General features: G+C 38.2%; 1 non-coding gene across 1 annotated transcript; it reads right to left on the bottom strand.

The window, feature by feature from the left end:
- Window positions 1-7,428: 7,428 nt before the first annotated feature.
- Window positions 7,429-7,532, bottom strand: LOC130978398 (small nucleolar RNA R71). Its single transcript, XR_009086044.1, has one exon. It is a non-coding gene; the product is annotated as a small nucleolar RNA R71 (small nucleolar RNA).
- Window positions 7,533-18,228: the final 10,696 nt, after the last annotated feature.

Raw genomic sequence — 18,228 nt, 5'->3', positions numbered from 1 at the left:
GATGATCGCACTGCATTCTTCGGTGAGTACCACAGTCTCATTGTTCTTCCAACTTCTCTTCTTGGTCATCAACTCCTTCAAGAACTTGGCATAGAGTGGCATTTGCTCTATTGCTTCAGCAAAGGGTATGTTGATTTGTAGTTTCTTGAAGATTTCCAAGAATCTTGAGAATTGGTTGTCCTCTCCCTTATTCTTTAATTGCTGGGGGTTATGGGGCTTTTGAAACGCATGGTTTTAGCACTTCTCTCTCTTGATGTGACATAGGAGTGGAGACTTGAGTTTCCTCTTGTCCCTTTTCTTCTTCATCTGAGTTCTTCTCTGGTGGTTTCTTGTGGGTCTCTCTCAATTTCTTCCCATTTCTAAGGGTGATAGCCTGACACTCCTTCCTTGGAATAGAATTAGTGTTGCTGTGAATGTTGTGGCCAGGGGCATGCTTGAATAAGTAGCCAATTTGTGTTTCAAGTTTCTTGATGGCAGCATCTTGATTCTGCATATTGGATCGCACTTCTTCCCGGAAAACTTTACTATCTTGAATTTCCTTACATATGCTTTCAAGTAGAGTCTTAATTTTGGAAAGTCTATCTTCGGTTGGTGACGGTGGGTTGAGATTAAGTGGTTGAGAATGGTGATTAGGTGGGTGTTGATAGGATCTCTGTGAGGTATGTTGGTGAGTTGCATTGTTGTTGGGATTGTGGTTATGGCATCTCTGGTCTTGGCCTTGGTCTTGCTGATTTCCCCACCCAAAGTTAGGGTGATTTCTCTAACCAGAATTATAAGTTTTGGAGTATGGATCATGGGTCTGTCTGGGTGAGTTTCCAACATAGTTGGCTTGTTCCCAGTCACCTTCTTCTCCTACATTCACTCCTTTTTGAGCTAGTGATGAAGTGATGACTACTTCGACTTGGTTTTCTTCCACCTTCTTGGTGAGATATGCTAGCTGCTTGGTGATCATCTTGTTTTGAGCCAGCAATGCATCCATATGGTTCAGCTCTATTACTCCTCGAGTATTGCTTCTTTCAAAAGCATAGAAGTAGTCATTCTCAGCGACAGTCTCAATGACATCTATGGCTTCTTAAATAGTTTTCTTCTTGTTTAGAGAGCCCCCTGATGAATGGTCTACGGCCTTCTTTGACTCATAAGAAAGACCTTCATAGAAGATGTGTAGTTGAACCCATTCATTGAACATGTTTGGTGGGCATCTTCTTGTTAAGTCTTTAAACCTCTCCCATGCCTCATAGAGAGTCTCATCATCTTGTTGCCTGAAAGTTTGTACCTCAGCTCTCAGCCTATTAATTCTTTGAGGGGGGTAGAATATTGCCAAAAACTTGTTTACCACGTCCTCCCAATTTGTTAAGCTCTCCTTTGGGAAGGACTCCAGCCACTTAGATGCTTTGTCCCTGAGTGAGAAAGGGTACAAAAGCAATCTATATACATCTGGATGAACACCATTAGACTTCACGGTGTCACATATTCTTAGGAAGGTGGTTAGATGTTGATTGGGGTCTTCTTGGGCACTTCCTCCAAATGAGAAATTATTCTGAACAAGGGTGATGAGCTGGGGTTTCAATTCAAAGTTATTGGCATGTATGGTTGGCTTCTGGATGCTACTTCCATAATTTCTTGGGTTTGGATTGATGTAAGAGCCTAAAACTCTCCTTTCTTGCCCAGCATGATTCACAGGGCCTTCTCTGGCATGGTTGTGAGCTTCTCCTTCATGGTTGTTTTCCAAGTTCTCCTCCATGTTTGTTTCAAAGTACTCTTCCTCTTCCTCAGCACCAACAACACTTTTCCCTCTTGCTTCCCTCTGTAATCTACGAAGGGTCCTCTCAGGTTCCGAATCAAAGGAAGTTGAAGCTCCGCTTCTTCTCCCTGTCATACAACTAACAGAGCACACAACAAGAAAGTAAACGAAGTGATTATTCTTGTTAGAGTGGCTGTTAGTGTGAGTGGTGCAAATTATCAAATAGTTAGTGGGTTAGTGAGCAGAATTGTAGATAATAACAAAGAAAAAAGAAAACAACGAGGGGTGAGGGGGTGAGGAAAAACTAAATAAACTGAAGGTAAATGACTAGATAAAATAAACAAACAAAAGAAAAATGCTCAATCTAGTGAACTTCTAACTTAATCATTGTTGATACAAAATCAATCCCCGGCAACGGCGCCATAAACTTGATGCACGAAAACTTGTCTCTCAACAAATTTCCCTTTGGCAAGTATACCGAATTGTCATCAAGTAAAATCTCACAATAGAGTGAGGTCGAATCCCACAGGGATTGATTGGTCAAGCAACTTTAGTTGGAAGAGTGTGCTAGTTGAGCTAAACAGAATGTAGTTGAGATTTGCAGGAAATTAAATGGCGGGAAAGAAAATTGCAGAAAATAAAAGTGCAGAATTGTAAATGGGAAATTGGGAAGATGAACATGGAAATAGATGGCAGAAAGTAAAGAGAATGGGTAAGATTAGAGATGGGGATTCATTGGGCTTAGGAGATGTTGCATTCTCCAGATCAAGTTCATTCTCATCTCTTCCTCAATCAATGCATTCATTGATCTCCTTGGCAATCTTAAGTGATTAGATCCCAATTCCTTGGAAATCCAATCTCTCTAAGCTTGAACAATTGCCCAATTCCTTGATTTAATTGCTCATGGGAAGAGATGAAGTGTGGTCACTGATTATACCACATGTATTTCCAAATCAAAGTGTTGGGAGGATTACATGTCACTATATCTGCCCAGACCCCAATTTAGTCCAACATGAGAAAGTATTTCTAGCATGATCTCCTCATCCTTTTTCCAAGGCTCAAAGGAGATCCAATTATGGAGAGTTTCTTTTCCAAGACAACTAACCAATTAAAGTAAGATCGAAAGCTTTCTAGTAAATCAAGAGAAAAGAAAGAGGAAGAAGAATGAAAACTATAATTGATCCATCAAATTACAACAGAGCTCTCTAACCCAATGAAAGTGGTTTAGTTGTTCATAGCTCTAGAAATGGAAATGAAAAAGGGTAGAACATAGTACATGCAGTAAATATACAGAGTGTAGTTCTCAAAAGTGCAAAAGCTCTCTAATAGTTCAAAGCTACTCCTATATATACCACTCTTCTTGATCTTCTAGTGAGTTCTCCAAGTCTTAGATATGGGCTTTTGATCTTGAGTTGAAGCAGTTACCATCTTCAGTGGGCTCAGCTTTGTTTGCAGAAAAAGTGTGAATTAGGCATGTGCATTAGTTAGGACGTTAGTGGCGTTAACGTTAAGTGAGGATGTAGGTTCGGGAATGTTAGTGACAATCACCTTTTCCACTAACGTTCCAACCCAAAAATGATCAATGTTAACTTCAACGTTAGTGGCACTAACGTGATGACTAACATTGCTTCTTGGTCCTTCGCGAACGTTATTGGGAATCACCTTTTCCAATAACGTTGCCTTGTGCCCCCCTTTCCCTACGTTAGAGTTCACGTTTGTATAACTAATGTGACTCTTAACGTGGGCATGTCTAAGCTTCGAGAGCGTTAGTGACACTTACCTTTGTCACTAACGCTCCAAACGCCCCTTGATGAGCGGATAATTTATACGCTTTTTGGCATTGTTTTTAGATAGTTTTTAGTAAGATTGAGCTACCTTTAGGGATGTTTTCATTAGTTTTTATGTTAAATTCACATTTCTGGACTTTACTATGAGTTTGTGTGTTTTTCTGTGATTTCAGGTAAATTCTGACTGAAATTGAGGGATTTGAGCAAAACTCTGAAAAAGGCTGACAAAAGGACTGCTGATGCTGTTGGATTCTGACCTCCCTGCACTCGAAATGGATTTTCTGGAGCTACAGAACTCCAATTGGCGCGCTCTCAACGGCGTTGGAAAGTAGACATCCAGGGCTTTCCAGCAATATATAATAGTCCATACTTTATTCGAAGAATGACGACGTAACTTGGCGTTGAACGCCAAGTACATGCTGCTGTCTGGAGTTAAACGCCAGAAAAACGTCATGATCCGGAGTTGAACGCCCAAAACACGTCATAACTCGAAGTTCAACTCCAAGAGAAGCCTCAGCTCGTGGATTGATCAAGCTCAGCCCAAGCATACACCAAGTGGGCCCCGGAAGTGGATTTATGCATCAATTACTTACTCATGTAAACCCTAGGAGCTAGTTTATTATAAATAGGATGATTTACTAATGTATTAGACATCTTTGGTCTCAGTTTTGTTTTATTCTTCATCCTAAGAGACTATTGATCACGTTTTAGGGGGCTGGCCATTCGGCCATGCCTGAACCTCTTTCACTTATGTATTTTCAACGGTGGAGTTTCTGCACACCATAGATTAAGGGTGTGGAGCTCTGCTGTACCTCAAGTATTAATGCAATTCTATTATCTTTTATTCAAATCTCTCTTATTCTTATTCCAAGATATTCATTCGTACCCAAGAACATGATGAATGTGATGAGTTAGATAACCCTCATTATCATTCTCACTTATGAACGCGCGTGATTGACAACCACTTCCGTTCTACATGCAACAGAGCTTGAATGTGTATCTCTTAGATTCCCCAACAGAATCTTTGTGGTATAAGCTAGATAGATGGCGGCATTTATGAGGATCCGGAAAGTCTCACCTTGTCTGTGGTATTCCGAGTAGGATCCTGGGAATCCGGAAAGTCTAACCTTGTCTGTGGTATTCCGAGTAGGATTCCGGTAATGAATGACTGTGACGTGCTTCAAACTTGCAAGTGCTGTGCGTTAGTGACAGACGCAAAAGAATCAAGGGATTCTATTCCAGTAGGCGCGGGAACCAACCAGTGATTAGCCGGACTGTGACAGAGTGCGTGAGCATTAGTTTTCACTGCGAGGATGGGATGTAGCCATCAACCATGGGTGATGCCTCCAGATGATTAGCTGTGCGAGTGACAGCCGCATAGGATATTTTCCCGAGAGGATTGAAAGTAGCCACCGCTGATGGTGAACCCCTATACACAGCTTGCCATGGAAAGGAGTAAGAAGGATTGAGTAGAAGCAGTGGGAAGGCAGGCGTCCGTGAGTCATACAGCACCTCCATACACTTATCTGAAATTCTCACCAATGAATCTACATAAGTATTCTATCCCTTTTTATTTTCTTATTTTATTGTTATTCCTATTTTCGAACCCATAAATAATGTTTAATCCGCCTGACTGAGATCTACAAGGTGACCATAGCTTGCTTCATACCAACAATCTCTGTGGATTCGACCCTTACTCACGTAAGGTTTATTACTTGGACGACCCAGTATACTTGCTGGTTAGTTGAACGGAGTTGTGAATTCAACCAGTGCCATAATAATGATTTCATACAAAGACAAACAACTTGAAAAGAACAGTGATCACAATTTCGTCCACCAAGTTTTTGGCGCCGTTGCCGGGGATTGTTCGAGTATGGACAACTGACGGTTCATCTTGTTGCTCAGATTAGGTAATTTTCTTTTCAAAAATCTTTTTCAAAATTTTTCTTTAAATTTTCATTTTTCTTCACATTATTTTCGAAAAAATTAATAAAAATCCAAAAAAATTAGAAAATAATAAAAATAAAAAAATATTTTGTGTTTCTTGTTTGAGTCTTGAGTCAATTTTTAAGTTTGGTGTCAATTGCATGCTTTTAAAATTTTTCTTGCATTTTTTCGAAAATCCATACATTCATAGTATTCTTCATGATCTTCAAGTTGTTCTTGATAAGTCTTCTTGTTTGATCTTGATGATTTCTTGTTTTGTGTTGTTTGTTGTTTTTCATGTGCATTTTTGCATTCATATTTTTCATGCATTAAAAATTTCTAAGTTTGGTGTCTTGCATGTTTTCTTTACATCAAAAATTTTTCAAAATTATGTTCTTGATGTTCATCATGATCTTCATAGTGTTCTTGGTGTTCATCTTGACATTCATAGCATTCTTGCATGCATCTTGTGTCTTGATCCAAAATTTTCATGTTTTGGGTCATTTTTGTGTTTTTCTTTAAAAATTCAAAAATCAAAAATATCTTTTCCTTATTTCCCTCCAAATTTTCGAAATTTTGGGTTGACTTGGTCAAAAATTTTTAAAAATTAGTTGTTTCTTACAAGTCAAGTCAAAATTTCAATTTTAAAAATCTTATCTTTTCAAAATCTTTTTCAAAAATCATATCTTTTCCATTTTTTCTTATTTTTCGAAAATTTTAAAAATTATTTTTCAAAAATCTTTTTCTTATCTTTATATCATATTTTCGAAAATTAGCTAACAATTAATGTGATTGGTTCAAAAATTTGAAGTTTGTTACTTTCTTGTTAAGAAAGGTTTAATCTTTAAATTCTAGAATCTTATCTTGTAGTTTCTTGTTAGTTAAGTCATTTTAAAAAATTAAATCTTTTTCAAAATATCTTTTTCTTAAAACTTTTATCTTATCTTTTTATCTTATCCTTTTCAAAATTTTATCTTTTTCAAAATTTGATTTTAAAATATCTTATCTAACTTCTTATCTTCTTATCTTTTTCAAATTTGATTTCAAATCTTTTTCAATCAACTAACTAACTTTTTGTTTGTTTCTTATCTTTTTCAAAACCACCTAACTACTTTTCCCTCTTCTATTTTTGAAAATATCTCTCTCTTTTTCAAAAATTCTTTTTAATTTAACTAATTATTTCATGTTTAATTTTAATTACATTTTATCTCTAATTTTCGAAAATTACTAACCTCTTTTTCAAAATTATTTTCGAATTCTCTCTTCTCTTTTCTTCTTCTATTTAATTATTTAATTACTAACACTTCTCTTCACCTCTCTTCATCTAAAATCCGAACCTCCTTCTCCATTCTTCTACTCCCTTCTTTTTCTACTAACATAAAGGAATCTCTATACTGTGACAAAGAGGATTCCTTTTTCTTTTCTTGTTTTCTTCTCTTTCATATGAGCAGGAACAAGGATAAAGGCACTCTTGTTGAAATTGATCCAGAACCTGAAAGGACTCTGAAGAGAAAATTAAGAGAAGCTAAATTAAATTATTCTAAAGGTAACCTTTCAGAAACATTAGAACAAGAGAAGGAGATGGCCGAAAATAATAATAATGCAAGGAGAATGCTTGGTGACTTCACAAAGCCAACGTCCAAGTTTGATGGAAGAAGCATCTCCATTCCTGCCATTGGAGCCAACAACTTTGAGCTGAAACCTCAACTAGTTGCTTTAATGCAACAAAACTGCAAGTTTTATGGACTTCCATCTGAAGATCCTTATCAGTTTTTAACTGAGTTCTTGCAGATCTGTGAGACTGTAAAGACGAATGGAGTTGATCCTGAAGTCTACAGACTCATGCTTTTCCCTTTTGCTGTAAGAGACAGAGCTAGAGTATGGTTGGATTCACAACCCAAGGATAGCCTGGACTCATGGGATAAGCTTGTCACTGCCTTTTTGGATAAATTCTTTCCTCCTCAAAAGATGAGCAAGCTGAGAGTGGATGTTCAAACCTTCAAACAAAAAGATGGTGAATCCCTCTATGAAGCTTGGGAAAGATACAAGTAGCTGACCAAAAGATGTCCATCTGACATGTTTTCAGAATGGACCATATTAGATATATTCTATTATGGTCTCTCTGAATTTTCGAAAATGTCATTGGACCATTCTGCAGGTGGATCTATTCACCTGAAGAAAACGCCTGAAGAGGCTCAAGAACTCATTGACATGGTTGCAAACAACCAGTTCATGTATACTTCTGAGAGGAATTCCGTGAACAATGGGGTACCTCAAAAGAAAGGAGTTCTTGAAATTGATGCTCTGAATGCCATACTGGCTCAGAACAAAGTGTTGACTCAACAGGTCAACATGATCTCTCAAAATCTGAATGGATTGCAACATGCATCCAACAGTACTAGAGAGGCAGCTTCTGAAGAAGCTTATGATCCTGAGAACCCTGCCATGGCAGAGGTTAATTACTTAGGTGAACCTTATGGAAACACCTATAACTCATCATGGAGAAATCATCCAAATTTCTCCTGGAAGGATCAGCAAAAGCCTCAACAAGGCTTTAACAATGGTGGACGCAACAGGCTGAATAATAGCAAGCCATATCCATCATCTTCTCAGCAACAGACAGAGAATTCTGAACAAAACAATTCTAATTTAGCCAATATAGTCTCTGATCTGTCAAAGGCCACTTTTAGTTTCATGAATGAAACAAGATCCTCTATAAGAAATCTGGAGGCACAAGTGGGCCAGCTGAGTAAGAAAGTTATTGAAACTCCTCCCAGTATTCTCCCAAGCAATACAGAAGAGAATCCAAAAGGAGAGTGCAAGGCCATTGATGTGATCAAAGAGGCCGAATACACAAGGGAGGAGGGGGACGAAAATCCTAGTGAGGAAGACCTCTTGGGATGTCCCTCAAGCAAGAAGGAGTTTCCTATTAAGGATCCAGAGGAATCTGAGGCTCATCTAGAGACCATAGAGATCCCTTTAAATCTCCTTCTGCCATTCATGAGCTCTGAAGAATATTCATCCTCTGAAGAGAATGAAGATATGACTGAAGAGCAAGTTGCTCAATACTTAGGAGCTATCATGAAACTGAACGCCAAGCTGTTTGGTAATGAGACTTGGGAAAGTGAACCTCCCTTGCTCATTAGTGAACTAGATACTTGGATTCAGAGAACTCTACCTCAAAAGAAACAAGATCCTGGCAAGTTCTTAATACCTTGCACCATTGGCACCATGAGCTTTGAAAAAGCTCTATGTGATCTTGGGTCAGGGATAAATCTTATGCCACTCTCTGTAATGGAGAAGCTGGGAATCATTGAGGTACAACCTGCATTGTTCTCATTACAATTGACAGATAAGTCCATAAGACAAGCTTATGGAATAGTGGAGGACGTGCTAGTAAGGGTTGAAGGCCTTTACATCCCTACTGATTTCATAATCCTAGACACTAGGAAGGAAGATGATGAATGCATCATCCTAGGAAGACCTTTCCTAGCCACAGCAGGAGCTGTGATAGATGTCAACAGAGGTGAGTTAGTCCTTCAATTGAATGAGGACTACCTTGTGTTTCAGGCACATGGCCATCCCTCTGTGACAAAAGAGAGTAAGCATGAAGAGCTTCTCTCAGTTCAGAGTCAAGAAGAGCCCACACAGTCAAACTCTAAGTTTGGTGTTGTGAGGCCACAACCAAACTCTAAGTTTGGTGTTCAAACCCCATATCCAAACTCTAAGTTTGGTGTTGGGACTACACACTAAATTGACCTGATCACCATGTGGCTCCATGAGAGCCACTGTCAAGCTATTGACATTAAAGAAGCGCTTGTTGGGAGGCAACCCAATTTTATTTTATTTTATTTCTTGTTTATTTTTGTGTTTTATTAGGTACATGATCATGAGGAGTCACGAAAAAAATCAAAAAAATTAAAAACAGAGTCAAAAACAGAAGAAAAAAATTTTTCACCCTGGAGGCAGCGCAGACTGGCGTTCAACGCCAGTAAGGTGCATCTGGCCGGCGTTCAACGCCAGAACAGAGCACCATTCTGGCGCTGAACGCCCAAAACAAGCAACAACCTGGCGTTAAACGCCAGGAACGTGCACAGAGAGGACAAACTGGCGCTGAACGCCAGAAACAAGCATGAAACTGGCGTTCAACGCCAGAAACATGCATTACATGGGCGTTAAACGCCCAGAACATGCACCAATGGGCGTTTGAACGCCAGAATGATGCATGAAGGCATTTTACATGCCTATATGGTGAAGGAATGGTATTTCTTTTCACCTCAGGATCTGTGGACCCCACAGGATCCCCACCTCAGGATCTGTGGACCCCACAGGATCCCCACCTACCATATTCCCACCTTACCTTTTAATCCTAATCACACTCTCCTAATCCAAATCTCATTTCACTCTTCCCCATATCACACCTCCCAAAAACCTTCACCAATCACCTCAAGTCCTCTTCCCAATTACCCCATTCACCATTCACATCAACCTCCCCTTCCCCATAAACCCCACCTACCCTCATAAAATTCAAATTCAATATCCCACCCATTCCCACCCAAAATGGCCGAACCACCACCCTCCCTCTCCCTATAAATACCCTTCCATTCTTCTTCATTTTCACACAACACAAACCCCTTCTTCTCCCATATAGCCGAACCTACACTCTCCCTCTCTACCATATTCTCTTCTTCTTCTTCTACTTTTCTTTTCTTTCTTGCTCGAGGACGAGCAAATTTTAAGTTTGGTGTGGTAAAAGCATAAGCTTTTTTTTTGTTTTTCCATTACCAATGGCACCTAAGGCCGGAGTTTCCTCAAGAAAAGGGAAAGGGAAAGCAAAAGCTTCCACCTCTGAGTCATGGGAGATGGAAAGATTCATCTCCAAGAGCCATCAAGACCACTTCTATGATGTTGTGGCAAAGAAGAAGGTGATCCCTGAGGTCCCTTTCAAGCTCAAGAAGAATGAGTATCCGGAAATCCGACATGAAATTCAAAGAAGAGGGTGGGAAGTCATAACCAACCCCATGCAACAAGTTGGAATATTGATGGTTCAAGAATTCTATGCTAATGCATGGATCACTAGGAACCATGATCAAAGTATGAACCCGAATCCAAAGAACTATCTCACAATGGTTCGGGGGAAATACTTAGATTTCAGTCCGGAAAATGTGAGGTTGGCGTTTCACTTACCCATGATGCAAGGTGATGAACGCCCCTACACAAGAAGGGTCAACTTTAATCAAAGGTTGGACCAGGTCCTAATGGACATTTGTGTGGAAGGCGCCCAATGGAGAATAGACTCCAAAGGCAAGCCAGTCCAACTAAGAAGACTGGACCTCAAGCCTGTAGCTAGAGGATGGTTGGAGTTCATCCAAAGATCCATCATCCCTACAAGCAACCGATCTGAAGTTACTGTGGATCGGGCCATCATGATTCATAGCATCATGATTGGAGAGGAAGTGGAAGTTCATGAAGTCATCTCCAATGAACTCTACAAAATAGCTGACAAGCCTTCACACATGGCACGGCTAGCCTTCCCCCACCTTATATGCCATCTATGCTACTCAGCTGGAGTCATCATAGATGGAGATGTCTCCATTGAAGAAGACAAGCCCATCACCAAGAAAAGGATGGAGCAAACAAGAGAAATTCCTCACGGCCCTCAAGAAGAACATGAGGAAGTTCATCATCAACAAATGCCTCAAGGAATGCACTTTCCTCCCAACAACTATTGGGAGCAACTCAACACCTCCTTAGAAGATTTGAGCCATAATGTTGAACAACTAAGGGTGGAACATCATGAACACTCCATCATTCTCCAAGAAATAAGAGAAGATCAAAGAGCAATGAGGGAGGAGCAACAAAGGCAAGGAAGGGACATAGAAGAGCTTAAGAACATCATTGGTCCTTCAAGAAGAAGACGCCACTAAAGGTGGATTCATTCCTTGTTCTTTATTTCTTTCTGTTTTCGGTTTTTAATTATTGTGTTTATCTATGCTTTGTGTCTTTATTTCATGATCATTAGTATGTAACCATGCCTTAAAGCTATGAATAAAATCCATGACTCCTTCACCTTTCTTAAAAGAAAAATGTTTTAATTCAAAAGAACAAGAAGTACATAAATTTCGAAATTATTATTGAATTTAATTTAATTATATTGATGTGGTGACAATACTTTTTGTTTTCTGAATGAATGATTGAACAGTGCATATGTCTTTGGATATTGTTGTTTATGAGTGTTAAAATTGTTGGTTCTTGAAAGAATGATGAACAAAGAGAAATGTTATTGATGATCTGAAAATTTCATGAAATTGATTCTTGAAGCAAGAAAAAGCAGTGAAAAAAAAAAGGCTAAAAAGAGTATATAGAAAAAGAAGGAGCAATAGAAAAAGCCAATAGCCCTTAAAACCAAAAGGCAAGGGTAAAAAGGATCCAAGGCTTTGAGCATCAATGGATAGGAGGGCCCAAGGAAATTAAAATCCAGGCCTAAGCGGCTAAATCAAGTTGTCCCTAACCATGTGCTTGTGTCATGAAGGTCCAAGTGAAAAGCTTGAGACTAAGTGGTTAAAGTCGTGATCCAAAGGCAAAAGAGTGTGCTTAAGAGCTCTGGACACCACTAATTGGGGACTTTAGCAAAGCTAAGTCACAATCTGAAAAGGTTCACCCAGTTATGTGTCTGTGGCATTTATGTATCCGGTGGTAATACTGGAAAACAAAGTGCTTAGGGCCACGGCCAAGACTCATAAGTAGCTGTGTTCAAGAATCAACATGCTTAACTAGGAAAGTCAATAACACTATCTGAAATTCTAAGTTCCTAGAGAAGCCAATCATTCTAAACTTCAAAGGAAAAAGTGAGATGCCAAAACTGTTCAGAAGCAAAAAGCTACAAGTCCCGCACATTTAATTAGAATAATATTCATTGATATTCTGAATTTATAGTATATTCTCTTCTTTTTATCCTATTTTATTTTCAGTTGCTTGGGGACAAGCAACAATTTAAGTTTGGTGTTGTGATGAGCGGATAATTTATACGCTTTTTGGCATTGTTTTTAGATAGTTTTTAGTAAGATTGAGCTACTTTTAGGGATGTTTTCATTAGTTTTTATGTTAAATTCACATTTCTGGACTTTACTATGAGTTTGTGTGTTTTTCTGTGATTTCAGGTAAATTCTGACTGAAATTGAGGGATTTGAGCAAAACTCTGAAAAAGGCTGACAAAAGGACTGCTGATGCTGTTGGATTCTGACCTCCCTGCACTCGAAATGGATTTTCTAGAGCTACAGAACTCCAATTGGCGCGCTCTCAACGGCGTTGGAAAGTAGACATCCAGGGCTTTCCAGCAATATATAATAGTCCATACTTTATTCGAAGAATGACGACGTAACTTGGCGTTGAACGCCAAGTACATACTGCTGTCTGGAGTTAAACGCCAGAAAAACGTCATGATCCGGAGTTGAACGCCCAAAACACGTCATAACTCGAAGTTCAACTCCAAGAGAAGCCTCAGCTCGTGGATTGATCAAGCTCAGCCCAAGCATACACCAAGTGGGCCCCGGAAGTGGATTTATGCATCAATTACTTACTCATGTAAACCCTAGGAGCTAGTTTATTATAAATAGGATGATTTACTAATGTATTAGACATCTTTGGTCTCAGTTTTTTTTATTCTTCATCCTAAGAGACTATTGATCACGTTTTAGGGGGCTGGCCATTCGGCCATGCCTGAACCTCTTTCACTTATGTATTTTCAACGGTGGAGTTTCTGCACACCATAGATTAAGGGTGTGGAGCTCTGCTGTACCTCAAGTATTAATGCAATTCTATTATCTTTTATTCAAATCTCTCTTATTCTTATTCCAAGATATTCATTCGTACCCAAGAACATGATGAATGTGATCAGTTAGATAACCCTCATTATCATTCTCACTTATGAACGCGCGTGATTGACAACCTCTTCCGTTCTACATGCAGCAGAGCTTGAATGTGGATCTCTTAGATTCCCCAACAGAATCTTCGTGGTATAAGCTAGATAGATGGCGGCATTTATGAGGATCCGGAAAGTCTCACCTTGTCTGTGGTATTCCGAGTAGGATCCTGGGAATCCGGAAAGTCTAACCTTGTCTGTGGTATTCCGAGTAGGATTCCGGTAATGAATGACTGTGACGTGCTTCAAACTTGCAAGTGCTGGGCGTTAGTGACAGACGCAAAAGAATCAAGGGATTCTATTCCAGTAGGCGCGGGAACCAACCAGTGATTAGCCGTACTGTGACAGAGTGCGTGAGCATTAGTTTTCACTGCGAGGATGGGATGTAGCCATCAACCATGGGTGATGCCTCCAGATGATTAGCTGTGCGAGTGACAGCCGCATAGGATATTTTCCCGAGAGGATTGAAAGTAGCCACCGCTGATGGTGAACCCCTATACACAGCTTGCCATGGAAAGGAGTAAGAAGGATTGAGTAGAAGCAGTGGGAAGGCAGGCGTCCGTGAGTCATACAGCACCTCCATACACTTATCTAAAATTCTCACCAATGAATCTACATAAGTATTCTATCCCTTTTTATTTTCTTATTTTATTGTTATTCCTATTTTCGAACCCATAAATAATGTTTAATCCGCCTGACTGAGATCTACAAGGTGACCATAGCTTGCTTCATACCAACAATCTCTGTGGATTCGACCCTTACTCACGTAAGGTTTATTACTTGGACGACCCAGTACACTTGCTGGTTAGTTGAACGGAGTTGTGAATTCAACCAGTGCCATAATAATGATTTCATACAAAGACAAACAACTTGAAAAGAACAGTGATCACAATTTCGTTCACCACCCCTCCTTCCCACGTTAGAGCTCACGTTAATTAGATTAACATAGCCACTAACGTGGTAGTGAATGCCATCTCCAACGCTATTGACAAAGGTGAGTGTCACTAACATTGGCTTATCATGCTTAGCTCCACGTTATCTCTCATGTTAGTGGTCTTAACGTGACCACTAACATGGGCATGTTGGCTTAATCCAACGTTAGTGACAAAGGTGAGTGTCACTAACGTTGGCATTGTCTTCCCCTTCCACGTTAGAGTTCACGTTAACTGAGTTAACGTGACTCTTAACGTGGCCAATTGCCAATTTAGAGCGTTAGTGGTATTCACTTTTACCACTAACGCTGGAGCTCCCTTTTCTTCAACGTTAACTACCACGTTAAAGTAGTTAACGTGGCAATTAACGTGGGCTATGATGGCTTCGAAGACGTTATTGGCGATCACTTTCCTCATTAACGTTGCAAGCTCATTCCCATTCTACGGTAGTGGTCACTTTAATTAGTTTAACGTGGATACTAACGTAGTTCTTCATTGCTTCCTTTGTCCTGAAATCAAGCAAATAAAGTGTATCAAAGCTCTAATCCAAGTTATGAGATCATGCATTATCCAATTTATCATTCAATCCTTGCAAAATCCTCTTGAAATCATGTAAAATTCACAATGTTTGCTTGAATCAAGGTGTAAATGTATTTTCATCCAAAACTTGCCTATTTACTAAGAAAATTCATGAAACTACCCTAAAATAGTAAAGAAAAGGTCAGTGAAACTGGCCTAGATGCCCTGGCATCAGCTGACCCTATGTCGTAAGTGTGGCCGGACACTGTGAAAGTTTCAGATGAGCTCGCCCCCGTGGATATACACCAGTGAGGGTGTTGGATGTGATTTATGATTATGAGTGTGAATAACTCGAGTTGGGGATGCATGACAGAGGGACAGTCCAATGGTTAGCTACCAGGACTTGTCGGGTTGGCTTTATAACCGATAGATGAGACTCATCAGCCATTAGGACAGGCATTCATCATATGCATCTATGTGACATTGTTTGGGTGTGCATATTATACTTGGTTTGCCTATGTGATTAATTGTGCGTAACTTTTAATTATTCTACTTGATTTAACTGCTTGTCTGTGCTTGAGTTTTCCTATTTGTGCTTGCGACTGAAATTCTGTTGGATTGTGGTGGATTGGCTATTGTTTGGACTATTTGGGCCTAGGGCCGTGGTTGATCATGAGGTGAGCCGAAGGCCACATTTGGTTGATGTTTCTAGTTTAGAAAAGTATGAAAAACTAATCTGGTTCAACATAGATAAACTTTTTGAAAGGCTTTTGAATTTCTAAGAAATGAACAGTTTCCTATTTCAGAAAAGATTTCAGATACTTTTTTTATAGTAAACCTTTATTTTTGAAAAGATACATAAGGTTGTTTTTAATCACTCTAATGGTTTTACCTTCACGTATCCTATTATAGTAATTCTCAAAAATCCTCTACTAAGAACCCTTTCGAGGATGATGTTCTCACCCCCCTACATATTTTCCTTTTTAGGATATAGACGCAGAAGTCACGAAGAGTTTATCTAGTTGTTGTCGTAATGTTTTGTATTGCTTTTGTTATTATTTATTGTTCTCTTTCCTTTATCTTTATACATTCTGTAAGAGGGATAGGAATTGTATTAGTTAATGCTTGTAAAATTATTTAATATATATACATATGTATGTATTCTTTGTGAGTTTTGTAAGTTGTATGGTATTTATTGATGTATGTTACGTAACAAAAGTATTTTGGAATGGTATTGCTGTTTAAAGTTTTAATCAGGCTCATATTTTAGTATTAAATGGTATAAGAGTCATTGTAATATCCGAGCTATCAGAGTGGTGCAACCGGAAGCGTGACTTTTCGATAGTTTGGGTGTTACAAAATCTAAAAGCATGCATCACTACAATATAATACTAGGTTATGTACAAGCAAAATTGAAAGGGAAAATAAAAAAAAGGTTCTCAAAAGGGTAAAATATGTACAAAGCAACTGAAAAGCATAAAAAGAAACTACTAAAAGTATTCGGAAATGAATTTTTCACCCAAAATGCACTACTAAAGTTGGACAACCGTCAGCTGGTGGGTCAGGTGATAAAGTAGCTGCAAGAACGATGGTGGTGCTGAGAGGGAGAGAACTAAGTCACAAAGATCATATATGTATATAAATGAAGTGAACAGATAATGTAAATTTGAATGGAAGCAAACATGAGATTCAAGTTAAAGGCGAACAGAAGTAATTTCCAATCAAATTAAGTAATCTAAGATAGCTAGCTAGCTTGTTTATCAAAGATAAAGAGAAGAAAGGAGCGTTATTACTATGCACGAAGAAAAAGAAAACAGTTAGTTGAAAAAAAATAGAAAAGTTAGAAGTTATGTGAGGAAAAAGAAAATAGTTAAAAATTAATGTTAGTTAAAAAGGAAAAAAAAGTCAAAGTTATGTGAAGAAAAAGAAAAAGTTAGTTGAAAAGGAAAAGAAAAGTTAAAAGTTATGTGAAGAAAAAAAATTAGTTGAAAAAGAAAAGAAAAGTTAAAAGTTATTTAAAGAAAAAGAAAAAGTTAGTTGAAAAAGAAAAGAAAAGCAAAAGTTATGTGCATAGTAAAAATGTCCCTTAATTTTGAAAATTTCAACAAATTCCAAAACAAACAAGTTCATACTCACTTCTCAACAGTTCAAGATGCCAAAATAAGTAATGCAAATGTATGTGTAGAGCACATAATCAAATAAGTATTAATCACAAGCAATTGGCATAAGTTAAAATAATTTGGCATTGACATAGTTAAAACCTTGATGAACAAGGTAAACAAGTAAAATTCAAACACCAAATTATAATGAATCGTGAAAATCACAAAGTTGAGACAAGAATTTAAAAGTTTACGCTCTATGTGACTTAAGATAATTGAGGCATAGAGAAAATGAATCAACTTTGCCACATAGGTAAAAAGAAATTTTCAACCTTGTGTGTTTATGCGAAAGAGGCTCCAATTTAAAAGAAATCTAAGTTTATGGTCAATTTGAAACTCAATTAAGGCTTATTCAATGCTCAAGAAGAACACACAATTTAAAACAAGCAAAGAAATTAAGAATTGACCAAAACTCGTAATGAAGTTCTTGAGGAAATTTCCAAAACCTTTTAGCAAACAAGATTCTAACGACAGAGAAATCCACCATATAGAATTTTGTTGCACCAAATAAGACAATACCACTTAACGAAATCAGATTAGGAAAAATTCGGCAATATTTTAGCAGTAAATTTGCCTATTTTCTAAATTCAACCAATCAATTCAAATTCAATATGAATGCATTAAAAATTAAAAACATAAAAACCATATATGAATTCATAGGAAATAAGCAAATAAGCCAACATACAGTAATAAAACAGCCATAAGCAATTAAGCCATAACAACTAAGCAATGAGTAGCAAGAAGCACTCAATAGCCTAACATACAGCACCAAACAACAACAAGGAACAAAAGTAACTGATTCAGTCAGAATTCCTTTCATTGAATTCAATAGCTATTCCACAAGCAAGCAACATGGATCCAAAAAAATGCACATCACTGAATCAAATGATTTAGCTCACTTTGAAACAAAAATACAGCAACAGTAGCACTCAAAGCCATAATTTAATCAAAAATCATTACTGCACAAGCAGTATCCAGAAATCATTCACTTCAAACAGCAGCTATTACAAATGAATGGATCACTGATGAACGAATTTTTGATGGTTTAGAATTTCACAAATGAAATCTCGTTGCAATATAGTTTCTAAACCAACAAATAATCCTTTCATACAAAAGATTGTTTGTCACTAGTACAAACCCCTAAAATTATAAACCGAAGTATTCAAACCTCGGGTCGTTCTCCCTAGGAATTGCAACAAAGTTTTCTTGTTATTGGTTATGAGGTATATTTTGGGGTTTTGAG

The sequence above is a fragment of the Arachis stenosperma genome, chromosome 4 (assembly GCF_014773155.1).
Source record: "Arachis stenosperma cultivar V10309 chromosome 4, arast.V10309.gnm1.PFL2, whole genome shotgun sequence".
Lineage (NCBI taxonomy): Eukaryota > Viridiplantae > Streptophyta > Magnoliopsida > Fabales > Fabaceae > Arachis > Arachis stenosperma.
Note: the sequence above shows the minus strand (reverse complement) of the source record. Positions and strands in the feature narration are given on the sequence as shown.